Genomic DNA, 21,114 nt, shown 5'->3' with positions numbered 1-21,114 from the left:
CAATGTAAGACCTAGTTTGATATCTCACATTGGTTACATTTTCACTCATATTTAACTCCATATTTTATTTGCCAATGGAAAAAAAATATTTTCACTCATATTTAACTCCATATTTTATTTGCCAATGGAAAAAAAATCAAACTTGGGAAATATCCAGATTCAGTCACTTCCTGATCATCTTCCTCTGCAAGATTCACATTCAATTAAATCCCTACACATCTCCGGTATTCAAATTATACCTACTGTTCCTAAATGCAGTGGAACGAGCGCATATACAATTTTATAGGACAAAACTTACGTTAACCCCCTAATGTGAATTTTTAGATTCACTATCTCTCTTACCACCAATCAAAATGTCAATTAGATAATTAAAAAAAAATATTAAATTGTATTTAAAAAATTTAAAATAGTTGAAAAAAGAACGATGTAAACAAAACCCAAATCCTAAATTTTAAACCCTAAATCTAAATCTAACCCCTAAAAACTAAACCTAAACGCTATACCCTAAACCCAATAGTAAACCCTAAACCCAAACTCTATACTATAAACTCAAATCCTAAACGCTAAACCCAAACTGTAAACCCAAATCCTAGACCCTAAACCCAAACCATAAACTCTAAACCCAAACTCAAATCCTAGATCCTAAACCAAACTGCAAACCTTAAATCCAAATTCAAATCTTTTGGGTTTAGGGTTTATGGTTTGAGTTTATGGTCTAGTATTCAGGTTTAGGATATATGGTTTAGGGTTTAGGTTTAAGATTTGGGTTTAGGGTATAGGGTTTGGGTTTATGATCTAGAGTTTGGGTTTAGGATTTAGGGTTTAGAGTTTGGGTTTAGGGTTTAGAGTTTAGGTTTAGGATTTAGGTTTAGAGTTTGGGTTTAGGATTTATGGTTTAAAATTTAGGATTTAGAATTTAAGATTTAGGGTTTTGTTAGTGGCATCATTTTCATTCTTCAATTATTATTATTATTTTTTTAAATATAATATTTGTATAGGTGGCACTTTAATTGGTTATAAGAGGGTGGTGAATTTAAATTATCTCTATATTGGTTGTCTATCCTTTGATTATTTCTAAATTATCTCTATATTGCTTAGAAAAAACTCTATTATAAAGATCAGTTTTGTTCTGATGTCTATATAATAAAGTTACAGTATTTTAGTTTAGAAAAAAATATATATAAAATTTGAAAATGCTCTTAATAGTTAATTCATGGCACTAACAAAATAATACTAACTAGATTTTTAAAAATATGATGCTATTTGCTTTTTATGTCACTATTTAAGGTTGGACAAAAAAACTCGAATTCGAAGAATCGAACCGATTCCAATCCGAATAAGTAGTACTAAATCCGAACCGAAATTGATTAAATATCCGAATTATTCAAAATTTTAGTATTTGAAGAACTGAAATCTAATTAATCCGATCTGAAACGAAGTATTTTGGGTATCCAAAATAGATTTATATACTTATATATATATTAATTATTTTTAGATTTAATATATATAAAAACTCCAGAATATATATGATACTTTTAAGTTCGTTTAAATACTTGAAAATATATACAAATAATCAAGCGTAAATATCTAAAATAGTTAAAATATACTCAAAACTTCAAAAATTCATAAATAATTATTAATTCTATATCCAAATATTTAAACCAAACCAATTTAAATTGGTTATCCAAATCCGAACCGAATCCTTAAAGATCTGAACCGAGCACGAAATTCCAAACAGACCCGAAAATGATCATATGTTACAAAATATGTGTTATCATATAATTATCGTATTTTATATGTACCATCAAATAAGTTTTCTTATAATTAATAATATTTATACGTACAATCATATAAATAATCACATATATTATATTTTTAAATTTCAATGTGAAATATAAAACCATAATTTAAGTTGTTGTTTGAAATTGGACTTTGTATTGTATATTTCTTATATATATTAAAAACATTTTTATAACGGTTATTAAAAAATATGTTACTAAAAATCAAATTTTGAATATATGTATATTTTGAATGAATTTTTGATATAAATAAATTTTAAATTATTATTTTGATTTGAATATGTATATCAAGTAACATAAACTCATTATTTTTTAATATAATGGACTTTCAATTTTTTAATAGCATAACCCATTATTATTTTTTTTCTAATTTACTACTATCCATGTTTCCAAACAACATTATTTTTTTAACTGCTATCTATGTTGCCAAACAAAAGCCGAAAGTAATTATACTTTAATAAGATAGATTCACAATTAATGTCTATGTGTACTTGTGTAGACACAAATATACAAACATCCAAGCCGCGTTAGTGTGTGACTCAGAAGCTGGCTCTCAAGCACGGAAATGACCTTTTCACTTTGTAAGTTTTTCCATCTCTGTACACAACATATATAGAATACTTTATTATTTTTATTTTCTTAAAAATCAATAAATAATCATAGCTCAATAAGAACATGTCCAATGTAATATCCTATTTTTTACTCTAAAATAGTACAACACCAAAATAGAATAAGGTTTTACTCCAATGTACTACTCCAATTTCTACTCCAAATATAATATTTCTTAAATGATTTCATTTTTATTTTATTAATAATTGCAAATAAAATCTTATACTTATAAAAATTTACCAATTTACCCCAACTATTTTATGTTTATAATAAATAATTAAAATATAAATTATTTGAATAAATATTAAAAAGTACAAAAAATCATTAAAAAAACAACATATATGTGGGTTCAACAATGAGCATTAGAATATTTTTTCCACAAATGATCAACTAATGCATTTCGTAATGAAAAATGAGCTTCTTTATCTTTGATATTCCTAAATCGAACAAGAAAATTTTGAAATCAGACATTTTCATCTTCTGCAATATTGATACTCGGAGGTGGAACTTCTTTCTCAGACTTCTCTGTTTGGGCAATATTTCACCGACCTTAGCGGATCCGGAATGGATTTTCCAGATTATTAAATTACTTATTTTATGTTATTTTTATTTTTATTTTAATTATTTATGTTTTCTCTTATTTTATGCATTTATTTAAAATTATTAAATAATCCTTTGTGGAATATACTATTTTCATGTTATTGTATCATTTTAAATATTATTTAAGTAAGAAATGAAAACATTAAAGATTCAAAGGATCATTTTATAAATAAAAAAAGTTCAACTCAAAATGGAGTAATGGGTAAGATTACTCCATAAATGGAGTAACCCTAGCCACTACTCCATTTTGGAGTTGAAAATGGAGTGGGATTGGAGAAGATTTTACTCTATAATGATGTTTAGAGTTGAAAATGGAGTAGGGTTGGAGATGCCCTAACGAAAACTTGACTCCAGATGATAAAATTCCATGTTTTATCGTTTCAACGAAATTATAGTCTTTTGAAAATCTAAATATGAAAATCAATCAATTAGTCATTATTTGAGTAAAGAGGTTTTTCAATATCTTATATATTAAAACAGAAGTGACAACTTTGATTCATGTGTGATTTTTTTTAAAATGGACCTAATGGACATATTCTTAGAAAGTCACGTTACATTTAATCTCTAATCTTATCATTTAAATTTTGGACCTACCAGAAATTTTTATTGGGCTATCAATAATTAGATTTAAACAATAGATGATCCATTGGATTTATAGATAATATAAATTAAATAGATATAATTTAATGTTGTAATACTATACCTCCATATGTTAAATATTTAAATATTTGTCGATGTTAACTTTTAAAATTATAAAAAAAAATTTAAATAACAAAAATCATATTATCTAACAATGATTAATCTTTACTACCTTAAACCAATGAAAACAAATTGTAAACTATATAGTTTATTTTAAAAATTAAACAAAAACTAAATGTTTAATTATTTACTCGATAATATAAATCTATGAAGCGAAAAGTTTAATTTTTTAAAAACTTTCTAAATTTTTGAAATGTTACAATATCTTTGAATATGACAATAAAACAATATTTTACTAATCTTTATATATATAGTTACGATTTTAATAATGAAATAATAATCCGAAAATATATATATAGAAGAAGATACAAATACATGTGAAAGTTTGAAATAATCTATTCAATGAAAAAAATATACCGTAAACTTATTATGTTTTAAAAATTGATAGAGACATATATATTATAATATATACCAATTTAGAATTGAAAAAAAAATTATTTATATAAAAATAAATGAAAACAAAAATCTGCGCGGTTGCGCGGCTCGAGATCTAGTATATTTTAAATTCCAACCGCACATTATGAACTACAGTCCACAAGCATATTCTGTACTAGAAATCGTTTGAATGAAAGTTTCAGAAACTGATGGAATAAGTTAAAGATCTCCAAAGTAAAACAAAAAATTATCAAATGTTTTTTTCAGATCACGCGTCATAGAGTCAAAAAGCTTCGGCCATGCCCATGATACTTTAGTTGGTCGATGTTCTTGGCATTTTTTCGTATTATATGCTTAATTCGTAGCAATTAAAATATGCATAAAAATTAGACTATAACATGGAATGCCAAACGTACAATTTGATAATCAAAAGTATATTGCAACCCTCTTTCATTTATTCAAAACTGAAGGCCATAAAAAGCTTAAGTAGCTACTTGATCATCCATTAGCTCTTGTCTGAATTGGTAAACAAGAAAAAAAAAAAAGAAGACTAGTGAAATGGGCCTTTGTGTTTCATACTTCTCCTCTTCCCCTCCTTCCAAAACGACTAACAACCTCAGTAATGGAGCAGACATCTGGTCGACCATAGAGACAACAAATAGCAATGTCGGACGACCGAACAAATTATTGGGGGCTTTGAGCGACGGTTCCGGGCAGATATTGGAATCAACAAATGTCAAACTTTACAGCTTTCTTGATCTGACGACTGCGACGATGAATTTTAAACCGGACTTTATGTTAGGTCAAGGAGATTTTGGTGAAGTTTACAGAGGTTGGATAAAACAACATAATTATTTTTGTTTAACCCAAAAAAACATAATTATTTTTGCGACTTTTGTTTCTTCATTCAGCACCACATTTTATCTATTTTTTTTTCAATTTCTTTTCTCTCTTTTCTTGTTTTCTCCGACAGAGGAGAAAAGATCGAAACCAACAAAAGACGACGACTCTGTCGGTCTAGTCGACGTCTCATCCGTCTCTTTCGGTGCTCAGGGCGACTCCTCCGTCTTCTCCTCGAATTGGTGTGTATTTTCTCTTGATTCTATCTTCATCTCCGAAGCTACTCTTTGAAGAATTGGGGATCAAAGCTTCGTGATGGACAACGAATCGTTTGATAGCAGCGGTTAGTTCCCTTCCATAACACTGTATTAGAATAAAAACACCTTCCTTGTTCTTATCTCGTCTTCTGGTGAAATTAGGGTTTACGAAAGTTGTGGACTTTCTCAGATTGAGAAGGAAGCATTCATTTCTATCATAATTTAGTTGGATACTTCAATGAATCTCAGGTCTTCTTCTTCTTAAGTTAGTTTACTGCTAATCTCTTTTTATGTATGTATCTTGTTCAGGAAAAGGAAAGTCTTATAACTGAACTGCGTAAAGAGTTGATAGTGTCAAACGAGGAACATAGAGAGCTTCTCCATCTGATTCGTGTGTCTTTCAGCTCTCGCTCACGATCTCTTCATCTTCGAGATCTCTTCCCAAGTGTGTAACTTTCTCACCTCATCCTTCTGCTTTCAATTTAATGTTTCTTAATCAGTGCTCTTAAAGTTCTTTTAGCTAGTTGACATTCAGTATTTAACTTCTGTTTCGATTATGACTTAAGGTTCCTGAAGGATTAAGGAGGTATGTTGTGTCATCAAGAAAAGCGCAAGCAAACTGGTAAAGATTTAAACTTTGTCTCTTTATTTTAGCTATGTACTTTAGCTTTGTCTCTGTATTTTTAGCTCTGTATTGAAATTGATAAATGCTTGTTAGGTTGTGGTTAGTGTAAACGCGTGTGATAAATGCTTGTGAATTGTGATGAATTGTTGTTTTATTGTTACATTAGAATTGTGATGAATTGTTGTGATGAATGCTTGTGAATTGTGATGAATTGTTGTGCTGAATTGTTTTTTTTTTTTAAGAAACCCAATTTAAGATACTACCATTGTAGCTCAAAAATTAGATGATTTTTAACTAAGGTCCTTAACTACGATTTATTAATTTAATAGTCATTAATATGTACTTAAAAAATCATCTGAGATCCTGAAGATAAACATGCTCTTAATGGTTAGAAGCTGGAGAGGTTTCTAAAAAATATATATATATATATATATATTAGTTTTCAAAAACCTATTGAAAAGATGTGTGATTAACACCTGTCTTTTATAGTATACAACCGGTCCAAAAACTTTGTTAGTTAAGGACTTTTGGGTTCTTCTCTCTCCTGATTCATTAATGATTTATTAATTTTTATCTATATTATTAAAAGAGAAGTACTCATTGAAAATGTTCTTTCTTCATTAATTAAACTCCTTTTTTTTTGCTTGGTTTTTTCAGTTGCATTTATGAAATATCCTAAAACGAATAAAACTGTCTAATTTATTATTTGTCTTTTCAGTTACATTAATGAAATATGCTTAAATGAATTTAAACTTCCTATTTTATTGTTTGTCTTTTTCAGTTACCTTAATGAAATATCCTTAAATAAATTTGGACATAATGTCATTTAATCAACCAAAAAAACTCATGAGTTATCCTCACGTGCATAATTTTAATAATGGAGATTTTAAAAAACGTGCATCATTAAAATGTTACTTAAAACATGCAACACTAATATATAACATGCATCAATAAAACTAGAATTTGACTCACACAATTATACAGATATTATTTTCAGATGATTAAATTTAAAAATAATTATTTATTAAAAAAATATTTAAGAATGGCCATGTTTTTAAAAATTATATGGTATTATTTGCTCATAACTCATTTGTCATTTGATAAATTGTTAGAAAGAAAATTTTAGCATAATATAACTCAGTTGTCATTTGCTAAATTTATTGTTTTTACTTATATTTTTTATTATTTAATTATAATATTTTCATTTTATATTTGAAAGATAAATGAATTTTATTCCAGAAAATATTTTTGTAAATGTATTTTTTAAAAATAATCAATTAAAATTATTATTATCATTGAATATCATTATTTTTGACATAATTTGAGTTTTCGTTTACATCAAAACTTATCATATTTTAGGATAATTTTAATTTAAAATGTAATTTTCATATTTTTCAAACAAATTCTAAAAATATTTTTTAGATATTTTGTTATAATAGTTAAAAAATATTGAGTTGCATTTCAAATAAAAAGGTAAAGATATTAAAAATATTCTAATTAAAATATGTAAAATTTAATATAGTTTTAAGGAAATGGTCAAAAAAAAAATTACACATAAAATAATCATGATTTTTGTTAACTGGGCGGATCATTATTTATATGATATCGCACACGAAAGAATTAACTCTAATTAACTCTATATTCATTTTTTTAATATTTTTTATATGATATCACACATTCGTAAAAAATAGATATTTTAAGATGTAAAAAAAAATATTTACTTAATGAATATAATATGAACGAATATTACAAATACATCATTTAATAAAATAAATAATTAAAAACTGAAAATACATCAAGGTCATAAATAGTTTATGTTAAATGCTCAGAACATTTTTCGGAAATCCAGTTAATGCTGCTCTAACGTCCATTTTCTATTAATTGAGAAACATTTTAAATAGGTAACCTTAAATTTGTATCTTATTTACAACATGCCATTGCTGAGTTGTCAATACTACATGCATCCTCACATCAAATTTAAATATACTCATTCTCTTATAGAACAATTACAAAATTTGCCATTCAAACATTAAAACTTGGACCAGCATTTTATAGAGGAAACTACAAAACGTGGAACTTGCTAGAATCATTATAATTCGGTTTTGGTAAACCAACTTCGACATACACTCAAAGAAAACCAGCTCCAGTTCCATGGATATCAAAAAGCTGGTTCCATATATATGAAAAACACAAACTCATTAACGTTCTTTTGATGCATAGTGCTTAGAATCTGTGGTCTGCATAATGCGTACGATATATAACCTCCATAAACTATTAAGAACAAAAATCTGATTTTTCTATCTGATTTGAATTGCTTATGTACTTCTGAAAAGCTACAGTTGATTGAATGCTTTAGAGAATGTTCCATATAAAATGAAGATGAACCAACCGAAACAAAACTATATCCACTCCAAATATTAAACTGCTTCATATGGTTTATATAATTTGTAAATTTACTCCAAAATACAGTAGAATCTCTATAAATAAATACTAGATAAATTAATAATCTTTATAAATTAATATAAAATTTCAGTCCCAATTTGGACCGGTTCAAAATTTGATACAAATCGATAAAATAATAAGATAATAATTTTTAGAAAATTCTATGCAAAGCTATGGTCTCATTAAAATTATAAATTAATAATTTATATGTATACATATTTTATATAAGTAAAAATCTATCATTATATTGTTTGCTTTGTATTCACAATTGAATTATCTTTATATTTCACTTTTAATATATTTTTGATGAGATTTAGTAATATTATATCTTAAACCATATTTATTAACCAATATCAATTGGTTTATGGTTTGGCTTTGATTTAGCCAAGGATTTTAGGTAGCGGCTATATATTACTTCAACATAAAAGATAAATATAATATATATAGGAGAAATAATAAATTTCATAAATCTTTGAAAAGGTAAAATGTTATAAATTCAAACTAATCCCTTAATTTAAGCTCCAATTTTTTTAAGAAAGGAATGAATATAAATGTTGACGCAAATTTTTTTATTGTTTTAAGAAACATTGATATACTTGGTCTACGGTCAATTACAGTATTGAATATTGTTTCCCATAGATAGGAAAGATAATTAATAAGTATAATACTTAACATTTCTTGCGTGAATGTTGGGAAATGAAGCAATGATGCATTAACACAATATTCGTTTCTATTCAATTAATGTGTCTCTAAACCCTAAGTTTGATGACTATATATAACAAACTAAATTCATTCCTCCAGCATCACTACTAACCTAATTCTATACTGCGATACCAAGCAAAAAATGAGTTCTATGTATCATCTCTGAGATGAATATAAAAGCAGGTGGTTTTCAAATATATAAGGAGATATGAAGGATATTCTCACATTTTGTCTGACCATGAATTTCCAGAGATAGAAGCTTTAAAAAAAGAAGTAAGAAATAAAACATTTTAATCCTTCTTTATTAATTCACTTTAAAGTTTACTTATAAAAACTAAGCTGACAAGAACACCAATTTTTTTTTTCCGATCCCAAGCAGTGCCTTTTTGATAGGAGAAATTATATTCTGAATTCTCTTTATTTTTTATTTTCTGAATAATTGATTCTTTTGCAATGTGTATTGAGTGTTGACACATTGCAAACTTTGTGATAATATTTAGAACTTTGAAATAGCCATGCTTTATATAATTTCGCATAATGTAAGTGTCTTAACTACTACATGGGTTTCGGTCCTCTTTTTCTTAGGCATTATGGGCCAATTAATGAAACATGTAATAGTAATATGTAATTTGCTTTTTCGTCGGAGTTTCAACCTTCCGGTAAAGTTAATTTAGCAAAAAAAAAACCTTTCGGTAAAGTTGTACAGTATATTTGTAGAATGTTTTATTACATGTTTGCTTTTACAGGAACGGTTATAGTTTTGTTCCATAACTTTGTCGAAAATATGATAACTTTGTTCATCTGAAAGCTTTACCAAATGAAGCTTTTATAAATCTTTCAGTTTGACGCCAAAAAAAAAAATTGTTTTCTTTTCTTTGTATAAATTATACTTTCCACATTTTTTCACCCCGATCTTCACCTAGTATTTGTGTATATATTGTTTCCTTGTATTTTTGTATGGCATTCAACCATTCACTTCTAGTTATTCTCATTTCAAGATTGATGTTGCATTTTCATATTCAATGAAAGGTCTGCGTTTTTTTCTTTTAAATTTCCATTTTGATAATGTAAATATATTAAAGTGAACTGACGTATTTACAGACTCCGGGTCGTATTTTATCATAGTAATATATTAATGCGTGGGAGGATCTTTTGATCCCTTCGACGCCAGCTAGACCGGCACGGATCCGGGCTCCAGCATTGAACCCAAAGATGCTCGTAAGCAGCCTTATCAATCATGTTTCAAAAGAGTGGGATATTCGACTACTAGAACAATATGTAGATCAAGAGGATATTCCGATGATTCTGAGTTTGGCCATAAGCCCTACTCATCGACGGGATACATTTTGCTGGAGTTACACAAAGAACGGACAATATACTATTAAGTCAGGATATTGGGTTGCTACAAACTCGATGAGAGAGGAGGAGGATTTAGAAGTTCTACAGCCCAACATTACAAAACTTCAAGCCTTTGCTTGGAAGGTGAATGCGCCACAAAAGATCTGTCATCTTATATGGCAATTAATATCAGGACAGGTTGCTGTAACAAGGAATCTGGTACGCCGCAATATGCGCTGTGACAATTACTGCCCAAGATGTGGAGCACCAGAAGAGACTGTTACTCATGTTATCTTCGAGTGTCCACCGGTCTTACAAGCATGGGAATTATCATCAACGCCGTCGAATTCTGAAATTTTCCATGTACCAAGTATTTATGCTAATATGGACTACTTTTTTTGGAGAAAGAATGGTATTCTGGAGCCAAATGATGATAGAGATCCTTATCCGTGGATAATTTGGTACATTTGGAAAGCTAGGAATGATAAGCTGTTTAGAGGCATAGACAGAGATCCATTGGAACTAGTTAGGTATAATGCCAAGCTTGGTATAATGCAAGAGACACTGTACCGACTCCACCACATGTACAGACGGATGAAGAAACACAAGCCTTAAGCTTGGGTAATATTTGTATGGTGGATGGTTCATGGACCTCCACAGCTCAGTTTAGTGGAATGGGATGAGTTTGGAAGGATACAATGGGGAAGATACAGCTCATGGGGTCAAGGAACTTGCGGAGAAGAGAGACACCGCTGCACTCGGAACTGGAAGCGCTAAAGTGGGCAATGGAGAGTATGATACAGCACTCGACCTGTCAGAGGTTTGGGACGGACTGCAAGGACCTGATTGCAATGATAGAACAGCCACAAGATTGGCCCAACATCTCAACTAAGCTGGAAATCATTCAAACTCTTCGGTTATGTTTTTCGGACTTCAAGATCAGTTACTTTCCAAGGACGCAGAATGAGATTGCAGATTCGTTAGCTAGGAATGCACGTTCGTTTCATAGATCCTTATGTTTTATTGGTTGTTCTATTCCGGTCTGGCTTTCCAGACCACCACAAGTTTGAGTAATAGAATAGCCGTTTGCCGGAAAAAAAAAATCTTTCTGTTTACTATCATTCTTTTATCTCCTGGAAAAATCACAGATTATTTTGTCAGTTGAAAGACATATAATCATCTATATTATTAAAAGAGAAGTACCAATTTGAAAATGTTCTTAATTCATTAATTAAACTCCCTATTTTTTTGCTTATCTTTTTCAGTTGCATTTATGAAATATCCTAAAAAAAATAAAACTGTCTAATTTATTACTTGTCTTTTCAGTTACATTAATGAAATATGCTTAAATGAATTTAAACTTCCTATTTTATTGTTTGTCATTTTCAGTTACCTTAATGAAATATCCTTAAATAAATTTGAACATAATGTCATTTAATCAACAAAAAAAACTCATGAGTTATCCTTACGTGCATAATTTTAATAATGGAGATTTTAAAAAACGTGCATCATTAAAATGTTACCTAAAACATACAACACTAATATATAACATGCATCAATAAAACTAGAATTTGACTCACACAATTGTACGGATATTATTTTCAGTTGATTAAATTAAAAAATATTTATTTATTCAAAAAATATTTAAGAATGGCTATGTTTTTAAAAATTATCTCTATTATTAAAAGAGAAGTACCCATTAAAAATACCCATTAATTTTTTAAAGTTAATTACACTTCCATGCCACTGATAATTAAATTGAATTTCCTATTTTTATGCTTGTCTTGTTCAGTTAGATTAATGTGTTTTCCTTATTCAAATATAAACTTAACATCATTAAATTAACTTCTAAATATGATTACGTAAAAGTAAAGTACAAATTCGAAACTTAACAACATTTAACCGAAAACGTTGGAGGACATCACACTAAATCTCTATTAATAAAAGAGAAGTACCCATAAAAAAATACCCCTAAGTTTTCTAACTTATTTACACTTCCATGCCACTGAGAATTAAATTAAACTACCTATTTTAATGCTTGTCATTTCCAGTTAAATTAATGAGTTTTCCTCAATCAAATTTAAACTTAATGTCATTAAATAAACCTATTTATTTTAATGCTTGTCTTTTCCAGTTGAATTAATGAGTTTTCCTTAATCAAATTTAAACTTAATGTCATTAAATGAACCTAAAAATACATCATATTTAACGTAGCTTATTACGTACGAGTACGGCCCAATAATAAACTTAAATTTTATTTTTACGAAAACGTGAATCACTTGACTTATGTAATATTTAAAATATATTAACTACAATATAACAAATGCATATAACCTACCCATACTTTAGTTTGAAATGATCATGTTCAAGTTTTATATAGTCAACTTACATCATGCATCGATCGATGTACAATATTCAAACCACCTATAGTTTTCGTTTTCTTTATAGGATGTATCACTACAAGAAAACAGCGGTATTCTGACGGACATTCCGACGGAAAATGAAATCCTCGGAATATCCTGAGGAATTTCCTCGGAATATACCGACGGAATTCCGAGGAAATATCAATCCGTCGGAATATTCCGAGGAAATTCCGAGGAAAAATGTGTTCCTCGGAAAAAACCGATGAATTCCGAGGAAATATTATAGCCGTTGGAGAGCCGTTGGGGGATTTTACAAAATTTCGAGGAAATTCCGACGAACTAGCCGTTGGCGTCGGAATTCCGTCGGAAATTCCTCGGTCTGTCGGCATGATTTAAACTATAAATACAAGCAGTCCTCTTCCTCTTCATTCACTTCATATCTTCATCCTCCCTCTTACTCTATTTACACACGAATTTGAAAGGTTATTAAAGGTTATTAAGATGTCCTTGCTCTAATTGTAAAAATAGAAAGGTTATTAAAGGGTGAGATGTTTGGACTTATCTATATTTGAGTGGGTTTACACGAAGTTACAAAAATTGGTATCATCATGGGGAAACTAATTATGAACATGGTAGTACTAGCGAACCTCAGCCAGCGGTTAGATTAGAAGAACCAATTAGAACGGATGTAGATTATGGTGTAGGTACTGAGCAGATGGTAAATGATCATTTTAGAGGGGAAGATTTACCCAATGCACAAGCTAGGAGATTTTATGATATGTTGGATGCTGGAAAGCAACCATTGTACGAAGGTTGCAGAGATGGTCATTCAGCTTTATCATCTGCTACAAGATTGATGGGCATTAAAACATATTATAATTTGGCTGAAGACTGTGTGGATGCGATTGCTGATTTTGTAAAAGGTATTCTACCCGAGGATAATGTAGTTCCTGGTTCATACTATGAGGTTCAGAAACTCGTAGCTGGTCTTGGTTTATCGTATCAGGTAATAGATATATGCAGCGACAACTGCATGATTTATTGGAAGGCGGATGAACAGCGGGTTACATGCAAATTTTGTGGAAAGCCTCGTTATAAAGATACGAGTGGAAGAGTTCCAGTGCCATATAAAAGGATGTGGTATTTACCTTTGACAGAAAGGTTGCAGAGGTTGTATCTGTCTGAACGCACAGCGCAACCAATGAGATGGCATGCGGAGCACTCAACAGATGGTGAGATCAGACATCCTTCAGATGCAAAAGCGTGGAAGCATTTCCAATCAAAGTATCCCGACTTTGCGTATGAGAGAAGAAATGTCTACCTTGGATTATGTACAGATGGTTTCAGTCCGTTTGGCAAGAGTGGAAGACAGTATTCTCTATGGCCCGTCATTCTTACACCATACAACCTACCCCCAAACTTGTGCTTGCGACGAGAGTTTTTGTTTCTCTCGATTCTCGTTCCCAGACCAGAGCATCCTAAGAGATCACTTGATGTGTTTCTTCAGCCACTAATATGTGAGTTGCAACAACTATGGGCTCAAGGTGCTGAAACATACGATGTTTCGTGTAAAGAAAACTTTCAAATGCGGGCAGTACTAATGTGGACAATAAGTGATTTTCCAGCATATGGTATGTTGTCTGGATGGACAACGCATGGAAGGCTATCATGTCCATATTGTCAAGATAACACTGATGCTTTCCAACTAAAAAACGGAAGGAAAACATGTTGGTTTGACTGTCACAGGAGATTTCTACCACCTGATCATCCATATCGTAGGAGTAGGAATTTGTTTACGAAGAACGAGAGGGTGTTTGACAGTCCACCTCCGGAAATTTGTGGGAAAGATTTGAAGATACAACTAAGAGATTTTGGTGCAGAAAGGACGCCAGACGTCGGTGGACATTAGCGTTTTCCGGTAGATGCTGTTGGAGAACTACATAACTCGCACAAAAAAAATATTTTCTGGGATCTGCCATACTGGGAGGATCATCTGCTAAGGCATAATTTAGATGTCATGCATATTGAGAAGAACTTTTTTGACAATCTCATGAACACGATCTTTAATGTTCAAGGTAAAACAAAGGATAGTTTGAAGTCAAGACTGGATTTAGTCGATATATGTGCTCGTTCAGAACTTCATGTTGATGAGAATGGTAGGGCTCCTTTTCCCATATACCAACTTGATGCAGAGGGAAAAGATGCGTTCTTTGATTGGATTTCAAACGATGTGGAATTTCCAGACGGTTACGCATCAAATTTGCGTAACTGTATCGACAGAAAGGAAGGAAAGTTTACTGGCTTGAAAAGCCACGATTGCCATGTAATGATGCAGCGCCTCCTTCCGTTCGCCTTCAAGGAACTATTAGCACAAAATGTTCATGAAGCAATTGCAGGGATAAGTGGTTTCTTCCGCGATTTATGCACGAGATCAGTGACTCTTGAAGGTATTGAAAATTTGAAGACTAACATAGCCGTGATTCAGTGCAACCTTGAGAAGATATTTCCTCCCTCATTTTTTGATGTTATGGAGCATCTTGTTATTCACCTGGCAAGAGAATTGGAACTTGGTGGTCCTGTGCAGTATAGATGGATGTATCTGTATGAGCGGTATATGTTCCATTTGAAGAAGATGGTGAAAAATTTAAGTAGGGTGGAAGGTTCTATAGTCGCACAGATGATCAATGAAGAAACTTCAAACTTTGCCGAGTACTACTTTCCAGCAGAAGTTCAGACCAAAAACAGAAGACCTGCTCGGCATGATGATAGAGGCGAACGGGCAACATATCATGTTACGGTTCCAGACATTTTCACAGACGTTGGACGACTTAGCGGAAAACCAAAGGACCGTCGACTTACTGAGCAGGAGCGTAGTCATTTGCAAACATATTTGCTCACCAACTGCGAAGACGTTCTTCAATATGAGAGGTAAATAAATTAGCTTACAAATTTTTATTTTAACAAGCTGAAATTTAAATCTTAATTAATTACATTATTGTCATCATATACAGGATTTTCATGGCAGAAAAGTGGTTCGAGTATAGATACGCCACAGAGGACGAACTAGAAGAAATGAAGTAGAGAGAATTTACTGGATGGATGTTTACTTATGTGAGTGCTTTAAACAAATTAAAATATATTTTATCACATATTTATATTAATTCACATTTATTGATATAACATATATATATGTGTTATTAATAGGTGTCTGCTGGTTTGGCCAGAGTTGAAACATTTGACGATTGGATACGTGAGATGGTCGTTGGACCAAACTTTGTTGTGAAGTCATATCCGAGATTTTGTACTCGAGGATATGCATTCACAACTCAGAAGAGGAGACGTTCGAGTACGACTTATGATGCTGGCGTTTGTTCTGCATCAGGAGATGATGTATACTACGGACACATACATGAGATTTTGGAAATCAAGTATTTGGGTATGGTTGGATTGCGCTGTATTGTTTTCTATTGTGATTGGCACGACAACACTCCAGATCGAGGTGTGAGAACAGATGCATTTGGTGTTACATCAGTAAATTCGAGGTGAAAGCTGCAATATTATGATCCTTTCATTCTTGCTTCTCAGGCCGATCAGGTAATTAAATGTTAATTATTCAGAATGATTCATCATCATGTGTATTAATTTATAATTTTACTAATAATTTTCTAAATGTTACAGGTTTGTTATATCAAGTACCTCCGGGTAAGGAACAGAGATGATCCATGGGTTACTGTTACAAGACTCAACCCGAGAGGCCGAGTTCAGGGAAGTTCTGAGCTGGAAGACCCACTACAACCAAGCACATCCGGCAACTTAAGTGCAGCAGAAGATTTAGCTGGAGTTGGCCTTGTAGTCGATTTAACCGACTTCAGAGAGGAAGCCGTCGTTCACGTAGAGGATGAACCAGTGATTGGAGAGTTTCACCAAGATCCAGATTCAGATTCATCTGGTGATGATGACTCGGAAACAGACTACCATTGATTTTTTTTTTAAGAAATACCGAGGAAATTCCGAGGAACACTTGATATACCCTCTTTCCTCGGAAAAGCCTCGGAATATTCCGACGGAATTCCGAGGAACACTTGATATTCTCGATCGATCGATGGGATAATCTAATCGATCGATCACATTGTTACGCTTTGGTCCATCTTAGTGATCGATCGATGCGTTTTTGTACATATATCCATCGATCGATCCGTTTTAAAAAAAATTGACGTATTGAAACCCCAAACACTAGTTCCTCGGAATTTCCTCGGAATATTCCGACGGAATTCCCTCGGAATAATCCGAGGAAATTCCGAGGAAATAGGGTTTTTAAACCGAAAACAACGTTTTGCGGTTTGAATAACACCTATATAACCCTTATTAAGTGTCTTACGTTCATTATGAAGTCAAAAATTTGTTCCTTACCGTATAATAAGCACTTTTCCGATTGTATGAACGAAATCCTACAACATAAGAGAAACGCTTATACCTTTTAATGAACGGTAAAGGGAATACTTTCAATTAGTTTTGAAATTTGTTATTTCATGGTTTATGCTCATCTATACAAAGAATCCTCAATGGTATGCATTACAATTGTGTAAGAAATGAAATACGGCAAAAAAATTGATGTTTTGAAACCCCAAACACTAGTTCCTCGGTATTTCCTCGGAATATTTTCATTTTACCGGGCAAATATTTCGCGAGCCCCTTCTTCTTCCCCATTCCTCTCTTCTTCCTCTGCGCGACTCCTCTCTTCTCTCCAGCGATTTCCCCCTGAAATCCGACGATATCTCCGGCAATCTCCCCCTTCTCTTACACAAATCATGTAAGGACCCTATCCCACTTTCTTAGGTTCTATTTGTTAGGTTTTTGTGTAGTTTTGATAGATTTTTGTTAGGGTGATTGGTTAGGATTGTGATTTGGTTGTATAATAGGTTTAGAATTGTGATTTGGTTGAATAATTTGTTTTGTTGAATTGATTTAGAATTTTTTTATAATTTTTTTTATTTTTTTGTATTTATAAAATTGATTTTATACAAAAATCGATTTTTTTATTTTACAAAACAATTTTTCTATATAAATTCGATTTGTTGGATTTTACAAAATCTTTTTTGTATATAAATTCGATTTTTTGGATTTTACAAAGCATTTTTAATGTCTATAAAACTTTTTTGTGATTAAAAACTATTATTTGGGATTTAAAAATATTTTTAATATATATATATTATTAAAACTATTTTTGTAATTATTAAACTATTTTTTATTTATTAAAACTATTTTTTGTTTATTAGAACTATTTTTATGTATTTATTAAATATTTTAATATCTATAAATCTTTTTTTGTGATTAAAAACTATTATTTGGGATTTTTTTTAAAAAAAAACTTAATTTATATATTTCTGTATTTATTAAATATATTTTTTTAATTTACAGGTCTCATGATGATCAGACCCGGCCTCGACAGCGTCGTGGTCGTGGTGGTACGGGGAGCCAGTCTCGGGATTCCAGCCATTTTCAGGATTCCCCTTCGCCCCACAGCTCCAACCATACATCTCCCTCTGCTGCACCCGCTCCTGCTCCTCTCGCTCCCGCTGCTGCATCCGCTCCTGCTCCTCCGGGTCCTCCGGGAGTGATGAGTGTTGCGGAGTTGGTTCAACAGCCCGGTCGTGACCATCTTCTGTATCTCATTACGTATCCACATGGACGGGGTCAAACATGGTAATTAAACATTTTTTTGTCTTTAAATTTGGATTCATTATTAACTGTTTGTTCTTTTTATTAGGTTCAACAGATCCGGGAACGGGATCAGCGCATGGATCAACCGTATGATGTACTCGGCCCTCGACAGGGGACATCCGACTTTCACTCACTTCCCTACCGATAAGCAGGTTCTGTGGTTTCGTCAGTTTGCGGTAAGTATTCTAATTTTTTACTTATATTTTTAATCTTTAATATAAATTTTCTACTAATTGTGTTTTTTTTCAGCAAGAGTTCAACTGGAATTCCGATGAGACGCTCTTTATCTATCATCACTTCGTCCATAAAGTTATGGACAACTATGGGAAGCAGATCCACGAGTGGAAGAAGAAGTGGGAAATCAATAAAGTTCGATTTAATTTATTAAACAATTTTTTAATTTATTAAACTATTTTTTAATTTATTAAACTATTTTTTTTTCTTTTTTTATTAAAAGGTCCCAAAGTCGATGAACGACACGGTCTGGAAGGAGTTGTGTGCGCATGATATCTTGCATAATTACATTGTTTTAACTTTCTATTTCTTGCATGTTTTGATAATCTAGATTAGGAATCACGCGTTTTAGTCTCCTTTTGCATTGCATAAGTCTTTATCAGGTTGTGGAGTTTCCATTGGAGTTCTTAGAGGTACTTAGAAGCATTTGGGATCAAAAAGGGAGTGGGAAATGCTGTTTAGACGAGCAAAGCACCAGAGCGGGGTACGGGAGCGACATGCGGCACCCGCTCCAGAAGAGTCGAAGTTGGCGCGACGTCTTGCACCGAGGTGATACACCCGCTCCAAGCCCAACTTCTTGTCGACGACTTTCATGATTTGGAGCGACCTCTTGGAGCGACGTCACGCACCCGCGCGGGGTTTTGGAGAGGTGAAGCAAGTTCTGCGGAGCGACCTATGGGAGCGACCTAGTGTACCCGCGCCAGATGCAGAGCGACCTCTGGAGCGACGTCATCAACCCGCGCGGGGTTTTGGAGAGGTGAAGCAAGTTCTGCGGAGCGACCTATGGGAGCGACCTAGTGTACCCGCGCCGCGTTTTATCTTATGTCGAAAACTTATGTTTTATTTGGGCTTTTGATAAGCAAGCCCATTATGTTTCAGAAGTCACATAAATACTCTCTAAACCTAATGTTGGGGGGTTATCTTGTTTTCTATCAAATCACAAAAGAACTTTGAGGAAAAAGATCTTATCTTGAATTTTTCTCTCTTGTGATTGCTTGATTTTTCTTGATCTCTTATCATGTTTAGCACCAAATCATCTTTGATTCTTGGGCTCATCATGGAGAGTAGTGAGTAGTCATTTTTGGATTCATGGGTTAGGGAGATTAAGGGTGATTAAGCTAGATCTAAGGTGTTTAGGGATAGATCAATCTTATTCCTTGCTAGTAGAGGGCTTTTAATGCAATTTTAGAGTTGGCCTCTCTAAAGTTGAGCTCTAGGCATTTCATACCCGGAAGGTGTTTGATGAAATGCCTGAACCAACTCTCCTAAGCTTTTAACATCCTTTGCCAAAGGGATTTGTTGTTAAAGGTGTTAAGATGGCTAGTAGACTTGAGATTAATGATTACTTAGGTAACATTCAACCAAAGGAATTTGATGCTTGAGTTATCTAGGTAAATGAGCATTCATCTAGGGATAGAGTTTGTTTAGTATTGTGTCTAGGCCTAAGGAAGATATAGATTGGTTAAAAGTTGACACCTTTAGGTTGAATCTTGATCACCCAAGATCAATTCCCATAGCCCATGAGTTCTCTCTTCTTATAAGAAAGAAAGCTTTGCCCTTTATTGCATTTTAGGTAGTAATCTAGTTTACAAACATCTCAAAAACTGGTAGCACTTAGATTAAGCATGGTCTTGCATTCCCTTTGCTTTAGAATCACTTAGAAATGGTTTGACATCCTTTATATTATAACATTTGATTAGGAGCCTTGAAACTCCTATCATCAAATTGGCGCCGTTGCCAAATTCTAAGTTGATTGTGACATTGGGATTTAGTCATTTGCTTGAGACTAAGTCAATTTATATTTAATCGTGTTATTGCTTCTCTTTGTTCTTCTCTCTTTGCATTTCAGGTGTATGAACACAAGGAGCAGAGGTCCAACAAACCTAGTTCCAAGAGTTGAAGACATTAGAGCACTTGAGAGGGAGATAGCAAGACAAAGAAGAGAAGTAGAGCAACAGGCTCACTTGCAAGGGTTGGGGTTTGATATGGAGAATCTGCCTCAAGATGGTGAAGCCCAAGGAGGCAATGTTCCAAGAGCTGATCATTTTAGACCACAGCGCCAGCCACAACATCCACAGCGCCAAGCTCGTGCCATTGGAGCCTATGATCAACCTCACATTCATGGTCATAGGTTGGGAATCAGAGCACCAGCTGTGGAGAACAACAACTTCGAGATCAAGTCAGGGCTGCTCAACACTATAGAGAACAACAAGTATCATGGTCTTGCTGCTGAAGACCCTTTTGATCACTTGTACAAGTTTGATCAGTACTGTGGCTTGTCCAAGACAAATGGTGTTTCTGAAGATGCTTTCAAGCTGAAGCTATTTCCTTTCTCTTTGGGAGACAAGGCACACCAATGGGAGAAGACTCTTCCAAGTGACACTGTCACTACTTGGGAAGATTGCAAGAGAGCTTTCCTAGAAAAGTTTTTCTCTACTTCAAGGACAGCT

General features: G+C 32.5%; 1 long non-coding RNA gene across 1 annotated transcript; it reads left to right on the top strand.

Annotated features, from left to right (window-relative positions):
- The first annotated feature begins 4,702 nt into the window (after window positions 1-4,702).
- LOC125583793 lies at window positions 4,703-6,055 on the top strand. The gene is made up of 4 exons (XR_007320852.1): window positions 4,703-4,974; window positions 5,116-5,325; window positions 5,549-5,684; window positions 5,806-6,055. It is a non-coding gene; the product is annotated as an uncharacterized LOC125583793 (long non-coding RNA).
- Window positions 6,056-21,114: the final 15,059 nt, after the last annotated feature.

This window comes from Brassica napus, chromosome C3, assembly GCF_020379485.1.
Source record: "Brassica napus cultivar Da-Ae chromosome C3, Da-Ae, whole genome shotgun sequence".
In the NCBI taxonomy this organism is placed as follows: domain Eukaryota; kingdom Viridiplantae; phylum Streptophyta; class Magnoliopsida; order Brassicales; family Brassicaceae; genus Brassica; species Brassica napus.
This window is presented reverse-complemented; position numbering and strand designations above follow the sequence as displayed.